The 13,479-nt window shown below is 39.5% G+C and overlaps 1 protein-coding gene across 1 annotated transcript in view; it reads left to right on the plus strand.

The window, feature by feature from the left end:
* Nucleotides 1-13,479, plus strand: part of LOC122789450 (heparan sulfate glucosamine 3-O-sulfotransferase 1-like) — a 960,978-nt gene that overhangs the window by 127,087 nt on the left and 820,412 nt on the right. The gene's annotated exons all lie outside the window — the stretch shown is intronic.

Below are 13,479 nucleotides of genomic sequence, written 5' to 3' on the forward strand. Positions count from 1 at the left end.
GCTATTGTAGCTGTTGGTGACTTCTAGTAGTAGTTTGCTTGATGATCTAAGAGGCCTTTTGGCTGAGTGATGTTGTACTAGGTTTTTGAGGGCAGGACACTTATTGGGGAGGTAATAGATAGAATGACAGAGGCAGAGCTGATTGTAGGTTAGGAGGTTGGGCAGTTCAAGCCAGTGGAGCTGTCTCAAAGCAGTACAGTGATGAGTTCTATATGAGCAATTTGCAGCAAAGCGGGTAATTCTGTTATAGCAGGCTTCCATTTTGTTTAGTTCAGTTTTGTTGAGATTAGTCAGAATGGGAGATGCACAGAGTAGGGTGGATAGAAGTTGGGAATGACCAATGGCTGATCTTGTGTTGTTGGTAAGAAATGGTTTGATATGGTAGAGTGACCCCAGTTTGGCATGTACTTTTTTAATAGTTAAGTTGAGATGACTATCAAATTTTAGGTGGGAGTCTATGGTTATTCCCAATAGCTTAGCCTGTGCCACTGGAGCAATTGGAGTAGCATTAGTGGAGTAGATAGTGAATTGACTGTTAGTGTTTTTGTTAGAACTGGTTATAATCATAAGCTGAGTTTTCTTTGGATTGAGGATAAGTTGGGCTTTGGTAAGGTAGTTTTCAACGTCAGAGAATGCTAGTTGAGTTGTTTGCAGGAGGGTGGGAATGTTTTGTGCAGCACAGATTAAGGTAGTGTCATCTGCATACTGAATTATAGATGCATGCTGTGTGGAGGTCATTTGTGAAGACTGTGAATAGTAGTGGTCCTAAGATAGAACCCTGTGGGACACCTATAGTTATGGGCAGTTGAGGAGAGAGAGAGAGAATTTTCCCATTTCATAGCTTGGTACTTGTCAGTTAAGTAGCTTTGGAACCAGGTAAGGGTGGAATTTGATAGATGATATTGGTTTAGTTTGTTTAGCAGGATTTGGTGTGAGACTGTGTCAAATGCTTTGGACATATCCAAAAAAAGAGTTGACACTTGTAGGCCTTCATTTTTGAGACTATTTACTGTGTCTGTGAAGCAGAGGAGAGCTGTAGTGGTACTATGGGCAGGTCTGAAACCATGCTGAGTAGGTGACAGGATGTTGCAGTCTAGGAGATAGTTTAGCATCTGGGTATGGATGCATTTTTCTAGGATTTTGGCCAAGGGGGAGAGTAAAGCAATGGGTCTGTAGTTATTAAGTTCAGTGGAGGTCCCGCCTTTATGTATGGGTGTAACATAGGATATTTTCCAGAGTTTGGGCACATAGTTTTCAACAATTGATCTGTTTATGAAAGTGGAGACTGGGATAGCAATAGCATCTGCTGTGAGCTTCAAGAAATAGCTGGGGAGTAGGTCGGCTGCTGTTGAGGTTTTTAGTTTGGAGAGCATGCTTTTGATTGAAGTGGTGGAAACTGTTTTGAGGGTAAAGCTTGTGTTAGTGTTATTTGTGTTGGGGGGGTAGTGAGGAAGGAACTGTCCTGCGATACTAAGGATAGAATTGAGTTCACAAAGTGGGAGTTGAATTGTGTTTCAATGGGAACTTTAGTAATAGGGGTGGTTGGTTTGGGGGTAGCCTTTTGGGTGGATTTTAGTAGCTGGTTTACATTTTTCCAAAATTTTTGCGGGTTGTGTTGGTATTTAGTTTGTACTGTTGTGTAGTAGGATTTTTCGTCCAGCCTAATGCATTTTTTTGCACGGTTGCGCAGTTCTTGGTACTTAGTTAGGCTTTGTGTTTCTTTGTTTTTTTGATAATAAAGCCAGACAGTGTCTCTGGACTTGAGGATTTGTTTGGTTTCTTTACTGAGCCAGGGGTTTGTAGAGGTTCTAACCTTGATTTTGCACAATGGAGCGACAGTGTCTAGGTGTTGTAGAAATGTTTTGTTGAAATATGCTACAGCCTAGTCAAGTGGGAGGGTTTTTAGGGGGGCCAGTCACAGTTACAGAGTAAAGTGTTGAGGACCTCAGGAGAGAATTTTTTTGTGTTTCTAGTGGATATATAGTTAGTGATTTTGCATATGCTTGTTCTACTACGTATAAAGTATATTATGTTGTGGTCACTTAAGGTGTCTGGGAGACTGCCTGTGTGAGGGTACAATGTGGGGTTGTTAGTTAGGACCCAGTCAAGGATGGATTCCCTTTTAGATTTTTTATCACATCTAGTTGGAATTTGGACTAGCTGCTGGTAGCCATGGAGATTTATTAGATTACTTGGTGGTTCTGATATACAGGTGAACCAATCTAGGTTGAAGTCCCCCAGAATAAGGGTTTCTTGTAAGTATGTGGAAGAACACCAGGATAAGAAGTCTTCAAGGCTAGCAGGTGTATTACCAGGTGGAATATAGATCACAATTGTGGTGATGACCTTTTTAGGGTGAAGTTGAAATTGTGAGATAAGTATGTCCAATTATTGGGGGAAGGGTAGGAGTTTGGTAATTGACAGACAGTTAAGTTTGACTTGTACAGTAAGGCAGTTCCACCCCCTTTACAAAGTGGTCCGTCTTGTCTAATGATATTGTAGCCGGTAGGGAGAACTTCTGAGTTAGCTATGTTTTTATTTAGCCAGGTTTCTGTTAAAGCAACTATGTCTGGGGAGTAGTGTGGTATTGTGGCCTGGAGTTCAGGTATTTTATTTTTGATACTTCTAATATTAATATTTAGCATTAAAAGATGGTTGGTTTTGCTGCTGTTGTTGATTTGCCCAGGGATGAAGAAAGTGGGGATGTTATGTTCTGACATTTGTATTGGAGCAGTTTGAGTTGGACAAGATGGATTTGGGCCTGGGTTGGGGTGGATATCCCCACTTATGGTGAGCCTGGGGTTAAAATGGTCATACAGATGCTGGAGTTTGGTGAGGAGTGTGAGAAAGTATTGTGTTTTTTTGGAGTAGGAATGAGAGCATATGTGTTTAGTCCTGAATTGGTCCGTTATGTAGTTCTTGAATAACTGTGGACAGATATTATTATAATGTGTGGTGTCTGTATACGAGAGTGCATAATGCAGTGTTGTGCTACTAAGTTTAGGGATATTGCTAGAGTGATAACTTGTGGTGTTGTAAAGAATTATGAAAAGACAGACTAGACTTAGTTGCGTGATAGTCATGGTTATAAAGTTGAAGTTGTTTCTAGGTGGGGGGTCTGAATAGGAATTATAGGGTTGCACTATATGTGGATGGGGAAGTAGTGTGGGTGATGTAAAGAATGCCTAGTGGGAATGAGAGTGATTGGGAGTATTTTGTGTGGAGCAAGTTGGTGTGGTATAATGTGATATGACTTGAGGAGCTGTGATTGGTGGAGGTGATGTGAGGGTGAGCTGTGGGTGTGGCTGTGATTACTATAAATGTAGAGGTAGTGGGGGCGGGAGGAAATAGGGGACAGGGCAGGGGAGTGGAGAGAGCCCAAGCGTTAGCGAGAGTGAACGGAGTGGGGCAGAGCCAACCAAGACAAAAGAAAAAGTAAGTATTACTTTACAAATCTGAACACTTTTAAAACAAATTCCTGAGGTCTAATGGCTTACCAGCAAGCAGAATGTAATTGCTGAAGAGCACTTGTGTCCTGGTGGGAGACTAGAAATTTAAAGATGGCTCCATGCTCAGCAGGATTCTAATACAGAATTTGTATTGGGGGATGGAGATAGCACAAGGGGTGTAAACCAGGTAGAATGCAAAGAAACCAGAGAGGCAATCAGTGAAGGCCCCAAAGGAGGTAAGTAATAATTCAAACTACCTGTAAAGTGAAGGAGAGAAGAGACAGCAAAGTATATTAAGGTTGGGAGTGTGTCTTCACATTGACTTGCTGATTAGTAACCAGTTTGTGCACAGATTAGAGTAGGGAGATACATTAGCAATGAAGGGGAATGTATAGAGATGCAAATAAACAGGTGGGCCTCCAAGTGATACAAACTAAGGCAGAAAGCACTGAGAGGGCTGCTTGATGGTTAATTTAGTCACAGGGATGTGAATGAAATGTATACTGTCTATTGGACAGTTAGGATCACTGTACTAGCGGGGGGGGGGACACAAGGCTACAACAGTCAGTTTTATTAGCAAGCTGAGAACTACTAAGAAATACTGCTAATGTAATAGATTCACTCTCTTAAAACATACAAGTAGAATGCCTGGGTAGACTGACCCTGCTCTTGAGGTTCAAAATGTATATCCTTGTTTAGTTTGCAGTACTGATTCCTTCTTATACTGTATGGGTGGAGTGGTAGCCGCAGACTGCAGATTTGCTTGAGTGTGCTCTGAAGATAGAGAAAAAAAAGAGAGGATGAAGCTAGTAGAAGGAGACAAAGACAGGTCAAAGGAAGTAATTAGGAGATAGGATGGTGTAAAAGATACAAATCTGAGGATAGTGTAGATAAAGCAGGAGAATAGATGCTACTGCTATATAGTTTGAGAGTGCTTCAGCAGTAACCACATCACAGTGCCATAACTTAGTTTGGAAACAGGTTAATAAATCATGCACAATACATTAATCAGCCAATTATCCTGTGCATACAAGAAAACGGAAAATGAACACAACAGCACAGTGAATCAGTAGCAGAGACAACTGTAGTGCTAAGTCAGTAAATACTGTTTCTAACTCCAAGACTAGGTCAATTAGATACACATTACAGTTATAACAGCAGTTTTAGTAGCATAGAAACAACATAGCTGCAGGGGTAGTGTCAGTAAAAACACAATTCCTGAATGACAGAATCAACCAGTTAAATAAACAAATAAGCAGATCAGTAGTCAGGAATCAGAAAAATGAATACTAATTGTATAGATCCAAATACAGCAAAAAGTAAGTATGACTTTACAAATCTGAACACTTTTAAAACAAATTCCTGAGGTCTAATGGCTTACTGGCAAGCAGAATGTAGTTGCTGAAGAGCACTTGTGTCCTGGTGGGAGACATAACAAATACAATAAAAAGGTCAAATTATGCTTAAAGAGCCAGGCAACAGCATGGTTTTAGTAAAAGACTGTGTTTGGGCACAAACTGCTATTTCACATTGGCCGAAGCCAGTCAAAGTATCTTAGAGTTTGCAAAGTATTTGCAGAGTGTGTGTGCTTTATTACGGTACAATTATTTCAAAGCACTTGCTGTGTACAAAGTACAGTTATATTGCAAAGTACAAAGTATAGCTATTTCGAAAATTTTCTTGTGCTGTGTGCATTTATTCACAGAGTGCTGCCATTTCGGAGTGTTTTTTACACTGTACAATGTTATTTCACAGAGTACAGCCATTTTGAAAGGTTCCTGTGCTGTGTATAGTTTATTTGCAAAGTGCATTCATCTCAAAGTGTTTCTTACTCTGAGCTTTTTCAATTGTGTACAGTTATTCACAAAATACAGTCATTTGGAGGCATTTCTTACAGTAAGGAGTGGTTTCATAAAGTACAGTGTTTTTAGAGTATTCTTGCACTACAGAGACTTATTTGGCAAAGTGCAGTTATTTCAAGATTTTATTGTGCTATTGGGCATAATTACAAGTACTAGCATATATATATATATATATATATATATATATATATATATATATATATATATATATATATATATTTACATGTGTGTGTTTGTACATGATATGTTTATATGGCAGAGGCATTTCGCAGACCAAGTCAACTTGTGTTTGATCATAATATATCAGAGAATTGGAGGGTATTCAAGCAGGCATATGATATTTTCATAAAAGCAGCTTTTTCTGACAAAGATGCATGTACAAGGTCATTTATTTTTTTTAACTTAGCTGGGTCAGACGCTATTGAAAGTGAGCGTTCATTTGTGTATGCACCATACGTATATGCAGGAGAAGGGGCAAACTATCATACTGTGGTAACAGCTGAATCTAGGGAAGACCCTGAGTGCTTAAAACATAAATTTAGAGAAATGTGCAATCCCCAGACAAATGTTACATTAGAGAGGCCCTTATTTTATACAAGAGACCAAAAGCCAGGTGAAACTTTTGCAGCTTATATCACTGACTTGAGAAACAAAGCTGAAACCTGCCAATTTGATTACTTGAAAGATGAGTTAATAAAGGACAGGTTTGTATGTGATGTTAGTAGTGCTGCAGTAATAATTGCTTCATGATAGTGATTTAATGTTAAGTAAAGCCACAGAGATTTGTCAAATCCTTGAGCTTACAGAATGGCACACAAGTATGTTTACAAGTGATAAGACCATGTTTTCAGCAGCCTCTAGTGCAAACATAGACAGCATGCAATACGTGGCAAGCAGAAACAGGCACATGGCAGCTGCAAACCATGTGGATTTGGGAGGGAGACCTCATAGATTTCTAGCAAGTTCTAAGACTAGCTCAGTAAAACAGGCATGCTCAGTACAGTATAAGAGTCAGTTAAAACCAAGTCAAGTCTCATTGTTAACTATCACAATTGTGATGCCAGCCATGAGTCTAAAAGAGAGAAGTGCTTATCATTTGGTCGACAATGCCACATATGTTTAAAATGGAATCATTTTCAAACGTTTTGTAAATCAAGCAAACATCATTCAGTTATTAAGAAAGGTCACTCAAAAAAGCAGGTTGATCATACAAAAAGCTGCAACCCTACTTTCTATGTAGATGGTGTATCAGTGGTTGGTGAAAAGGTTAATGCAATAGATTTGTTGGGAAGGAACAAAGTATTTTGTACTGTCCTGATCAATGGTAAACCTAGGGAGCTCAAAGTAGACACTGGTTCAAAGTGTAATGTAATGTCTGCAGAAACATTTGCTAAAGTGAGAGCTGGTGAGAAACTTAATTTGGCCAATTGTGCTAAGCTTGTTGCTTATGGAACTGAAGAAATTCATACCGAAGGCTCAATAGTGCTTTCATGTTATTCGGCTAGGAACAGTTACAACTTCCAATTTTATGTAGTGAGAAGACCTGTGCAGTCATTATTAGGTATCAGAGACAGTTTGAGAATTAAACTGCTTTCTTTTACCAAAGAAGTACATCATGTAAGCACATGTCTCAGTTCCAGCTTCAGTAATGCTAATTTCTCAGAGTATGCTGATGTTTTTGACGACAAGTTAGGCAAACTTCCAGTTGTGTACTCCATGAAGTTAGACCCAGAGGTCAGTTCAGTGGTCAGACCAGCAAGAAAACTTCCAATAGCAATGCAGGACAAAGTCAAAGTCCAGACAATATGGTGCAACAAGGTGTGCTTTGTCCAGTCACAGAACCAACTGAGTGGGTATCTTTCAATGTAGCTGCTCATAACAAAAATTCAGATGAGATCAGAATATGCACTGACCCAAGACACTTAAACAAGGCATTAAAAAGACCTCATAATCCTATGCGTACAGTTGAGGAGATTTCAACCCTCATGCCAAATGCCACTATTTTTTCTGTCTTAGATGCAAAGAGTTCATTTTGACAAGTAATCCTCGATCACAAATCTTCACTACTAACCACATTCAGTACCCAGTTTGGTAGATACATATTCCTCAGGATGCCTTTTGAAATAAATTCTGCCAGTGAAGTCTTTCAGCCTGCAATGGATCAAATTTTTTTCAGGCTTCCTGTGTGCAATAATAATTGATGATTTACTGGTTATGTAGGTTATTTATTTACCAGTACAGGCTTATGACCAGATCCTCCCAAGCAAGCAGCCATTCTTGAGATGCCAGCTCTAGACAATGTCCAAGCCTTACAGCATTTTCTTGGTATGGTTAACTATTTGGGCAAATTTATCCATGAATGTGGTGAGTTATCAGCACCTTTAATAGAGCTAACACACAAAAATGTTGCATGGTCAAGGTTAGAACACCAGAGAGCATTTGATAACCTCAAGCAGCAAAGTGCTAACCCGCCTATATTAAGATACTATGATGCCACAGACTATTAGTTTTTTCTTGTGATGCTTCAAAGTTTGGTCTTGGTGCAGTTATTCTTCAAGAAGGCAGACCTATTGCCTTTGCATCTAGAACTCTTACCCAAATTGAGAAGCAGTATGCTCAAACTGAGAGGGAACTTTTGGCAGTTGTGTTTGCATGTTCGAAGTTCCATGATTATATTTATGGCCGAGCAATCCAGACAGAAACTGACCATCATCCCCTAGTAACTATTTTAAAGAAGCCTCTGCATTCTGCTTCAGCAAGACTACAAAGCATGATACTGAAATTGCAAAAGTATAATTTCAAAATGGTCTATACAAAAGGTAAACTTTTTTATCTGGCTGATACCTTATTTATATCACCCAGAAATACCATGGAACAGCTTGATGTAGACTGTTCTGACTTTGATGTCATGGAAGTGTGTAATTTTTTTACCATGAGACTTGAGGAGCTGAGAGATCGTACAAAGACTGATCCAATTTTGCAATAGCTCAATCACTTTATCCTTGTAGGATGGCCATCAAAGCAATCTTGTGTACGACCAGAAGTGCAACCTTACTTTCCATACAGAGATGAGATTCTGATGGAGGATGGTATCATTTTCAAAGGTCCAAAAGTTATTGTTCCTACTTCTTTACAACATGAATATAATCAGATTTTACATCGTGGCCACCCAGGTTCTAATTATACCAAAAGAAGGATGAGAGAAATAGTATTTTGTCTTTCTCTATCAAAAGACATCGATAAAGTGCTTTCTTCTTGTTCAGTGTACAACAGTACTAAGCTGCATTTGCAAAAAGAGCCACTTCAGCTAAGCCAAATTCTTGAACTACCTTGGTCAACAGTAGCAAGTGACATATTTGAGAGGAATAATCAACATTACTTAGTGTTGGTAAACTATTATTCAAACTAGTTTGCGATCGATTTGCTACCTAACGAAACATCCAGTGCTGTTATTACTAAGATTAAACATCATTTCTCATTCCATGGTAGTCCACACAGTTATTTCTGACAACAGGTCTCAGTTTACCAGTCAATTGTTTCAGAGATTTGCTAAAGAGCGGGACTTTATCCATGCTATTAGCAGTCTTGAATATCCTCAGTCAAACGGCCTTGCTGAACATGCAGAACAGAGTGCAAAGAAATTATTGGAGAGGTCAGTTTGACAATACTGATATCTTCTTGAATTTATTTGATAATCTCAGAAATATAATCCTTGACAATCTACTTGGCTCACCTGCTCAGAGACTTCTATCTAGGTAAACCAGAACAACCTTGCCTATCAGTTCTAGTTTGTTGGGGCCTAATGCTAAAAACAACAGAGTAATCAAAGCCCAACTTTTCTAAAAGCATTCTTCTCAGAAGTCCAGCTATGATAAATGAGCAGATTTCTTTGTTTGTTAAAAGAAGGAGAGACAGTGAGGATGCAAATGGTGAAAGGTTTTGACTGAATTGGTCAAGTAAGAGGTATATGTACTGAGCTGAGCTCCTATTTAGTGGAATATGAGGGTATAGAGTACAGGAGAAACCGCAGACATCTTTTTCCTGTATCAGAAGTGATATCGCAGCATCGTACCTGTGATGCAGATTCTAGATCTCAGAGCAACCCTGACAATGTTCGTATTGAAGAACATGTCGCAGTATCCACTCCTGTTCCTGATGATGTGCCAGATGTCCCAAAAGTTGAACATTCTTTGAAGACAGTTGCCGTTGTTAGATCCCATTCTGACTTTTACGTTACAAGGTCAGTTCATATTTCAAGACCTAGTGTAAAATACACAGCAACTTTGACATAATTGTTTTACATGTGTCTGATGTATTATTGCATGTCACATAATTAGTTCTGTATAACTGCATGACATAAGATCATTTCTGTAAATTGCATGTCATTGAATACTGTCATTTCATATATGGGCTATTTCTCAAAGAGGGAGAATGTAGATCAGAGCGTGTGCATGTACCTTTAAGAAGCATTTCCAGATGTAACACATGCACATAAACACTGAGCATGTGCAAGCAGCAGTGTCATTCTGAGAGAATAGCCAGAGAGTTAACATGCATGAGTACAGTAGTCAGTCTGTTTATAAGTTTAAGTTTACGTCACAAAGCCTCATTCCTGATGTGTTTGTGTGTAATAAAGCTACTTGAACAGAGCCCATGAATGTTTGTCTGTTTTATCCTGACCAGACGAGCAACAGATAGATAGAGAGATAGCTAGATGGATAGATATAGCTATAGATACACCCACACCCACACATGCAAACAAGCACCCACAGATGGAGGGAGATCTGATGATGGGAAGGATGAGAGAGAGACAGAGTAAGGAAAGTCAGGAGAAAAAAGGCGATGGTACAGACAAGCAATACTGAAACAGCACCGACAAATGCTGCAAAGTATCACAGACTAGGAATAGTGACAGTGTGCTAGTTGCTGTCCTGACCAGAGGGGATGTTAGTAAGACCAAGAAGATGTAAATCATTGGTCCAGGTGGCCAATAGTACGGGCCACATTACCCACTGTTGGTATGACAGAAGGTAGCCTGTCCATTGACTTCAGAGTTTGTTGTAAGAGGGACTGAAGTGCAGTAACCAAGCATGTCAGTAACAGGACCAACACCACCAGTACCATCCACTCTGTCTGTGAGTGAACTGGGCCAGGTGATTGGGACTAGTTTACCTGTCCTGGGTGTGTCTGAAAACCCTCTGTCTAGGCCCTATTATCCTAATGAGCACCATAGCTGTAGTCTCAGCAGTAACAAGGGTGGACAGTGGGTGGTGTATCTGTGGCTTGTTGTTACCTTTCATGTCCAGCAGGAGGGAAACAGAGAGGTAAAGGAAGGGTGCCATTAGTGAGGATGCTTAACACATGATAAAAATGAAAGTATGGGTGAGAATGGGTGCTTCAATGGAAAATATAGGGATAAAGCCCTGATTATAGCTCAGCCAACCCAGGTTTGATAAGCAGCTCTGGTGACTGAAGCAGCAGTAAGGAGTAATGGATGTTACTGTCCCTAGAGGAAGGGTAATTCTGTGGGCATCTCTTGTAATGATCACTGGTGGAGGCTGGATAAATCACTGATGGGAAATGTGATCCAAAGTAGGGACAGGCAGGGATATGGGTAAGCTGATGCAGTGGTGGGATGAAACACTGCACGTCCCCATTGCATTCTCACTCCTTGGATGCAAACAAGAAAACTAAGAGGGGGAATGGAATAATGGAATAATGGAGGCGGCCATAAAGGTACCCCCCTCAGCTAGACCACCCAGGGAGCTGTTAAGATCTGTGCTGGACCCAGCCCTATAGGCTAAGCTGGTAGTCTTGGCAATGCAGATGGGGAACTGTGTAGGGAGCCATAGGATGATGCAGAAGGAAGGAAAATCTCCCTATAACAAAATAAAATGTTTTGGTGAGGACATAAGAGTAGCATACAGCATACTGTGCTGAAAGTCTTTTGTTGCCTTCAGCAGCATTCTTCTTCTGGGTTGCTTGAGTTGAAATACAGAAGGGGCCAACCAGTCATTACATACAGGTATGGGAGTGATGCAGACTGCAATGCAGATGTACAACTACACATTTACCCAAATCATCCAAGCACCCACTAGAATCAAGAAATCCTCCAATAAGCACTCCATACCTGTCTGAATACTAACAAATAGACCAGCCCTGTGCTTTCACTCTGGCTGTCTCGCAGACAGCCTCAGTTATCATCTCACAACCTACCTACTCAGGCATCCATCAAAGCAAGCTACTTACCTTATAGCTTCTCACCTACCCTAAATCAATGTAACTGGAAACCACTTAAACACCTCCGATTAGAGGATGCAGTAAAGTACTTTAATGCCACCTTCCTAAACATCATGAATACCCGTGCACCTTATAGAACCATAAGAATAAAAATCTAACACTGCCCCATAGCTAAGGAAAAGAAACCAGGTCAAAGCTAGAGACAAAGCCTGGGAACAGTGGTCGAAAACTAGGACCCAAGCTACAAAGCAAGCTTTCTGTAAACTCAGAAACAAAACAGAGAGACTAGTCAAACAAAAATAACTACTACAATGACATCCAAATCAAACACTATAACAATCCTAAAAGTTTTAGTCAACTGTTAATAACATACTATTACCAGGCAAAGCTTGTACACCTACTCCATCTACAACTACAAAATCAGATAACACAGCTAGTGAATTCAGTACATACTTCACCAAGACTATTCTAGTCCTTTCTAACAAACAAAGCACCACCCCTACTCCAGCTCTGCCTAAATCAGAGAATAACACAACCACTTTTTCCCTGCAAATTCTCTAATGATATGATTCACAAACTGCTTAAAAACTAAAGCCCACAACACTAACTGCTGATAACCTACCAGCAGAATTTCTTAAAATCGCCGCCAATGTTATGGCTTATCCAGTTTCCATCCTTATCAACAGATCCATTTTAGGACATGCAGTCCCTCCCACATGGAACATAACTCATATTATTCCACTACACAAAGGAGGCAGTTCAACAGAACTGTCCAGCTACCAGCCTGCTGCTATCCTATCGCCCCTGTCCAAGATCCTACAGAGATGTATACACATGCAAATCATGCACTATTTATACACTAACAAACTTCTTTCCAATATTCAGCACGGTTTTCATCCCTTCCACAGTACCACCACTGCTCTAATGTTTTTCACTAATACAGTTAAACACAGAAACAATGGCAGTTTGGTATCCTCCGTCTTTCTCGATCAAAAACCTTTGACATGGTCTCACACAATAAACTGATAAATGCAGTGTCTGAGCTAAATCTTTGCCAAGACTATCTAGCTAGGCAACAGCAAGCAGTACTATATAACCAACTAAATATGGCACATAAAATCCTCAACCATCCAGAAATAAAACCCTGCCCTTCAATATTTGCTACAGTCACACTTTATTAACATGACTTTTATTACTTTACTAACCAAATTATTAAACCTGCTTTGTTTAAGGATTTGGTACACTGAGTTTTAAAAAGTATTGTTTAGCAATGCAATTGGTTATTTATAGTTATAATATTTCTGACACCAATGCTTGCTTTTTCACTTGCTGATTAATACTTCAACAATTTAAGAGCAACAAATATCAGTGTATGATTGTTCTAAATAGTACAAGATGAATTAAAAAGTGTGGTTTGTGTTAAAATTAAGAAATGAAGTAGATCGTACAGCAATTCAATAAAAATAAGATACATTTTTTATTTTTATTTCTGACTAAACATTTGGATGCCTGTAGTATAAATATTTAATTAAAAATGCCATTTTCAATGCAGTTGTTAATGACTTTACTGCTGGTCTGAGTTTATGTTAAGTAATGGATTTAATAATCTTGTAAATAAGAAGGCATTTGTTAGTAAAACAGATTTACCTAAAAGATCACAGATTCAATGCTTGTGTTACATATCCATTAAGTTGTTAGCTATGGGTATGACCCCTTGGTGCAGAGAAAATGAATTTGTCTTTGCCATTAAGAACCTTGGCTCAGGAGCAGATCTTTCTTGTTGTAAGGGTCAGGAAGGAAGGGTATGATAATGTAGCTAAGAATCTGTTCTTCCATCCTTTGGGACTACATATGCTTTTGGTGACCAGGAAACCTACAAATAAAACCTGCAAGAGAACAGAGTAAAAGGGTGAAAGGCAATAAGCAGC

This window comes from Protopterus annectens, chromosome 14.part0, assembly GCF_019279795.1.
Source record: "Protopterus annectens isolate FY-2018-M chromosome 14.part0, PAN1.0, whole genome shotgun sequence".
NCBI classification, from domain to species: Eukaryota; Metazoa; Chordata; order Ceratodontiformes; family Protopteridae; genus Protopterus; species Protopterus annectens.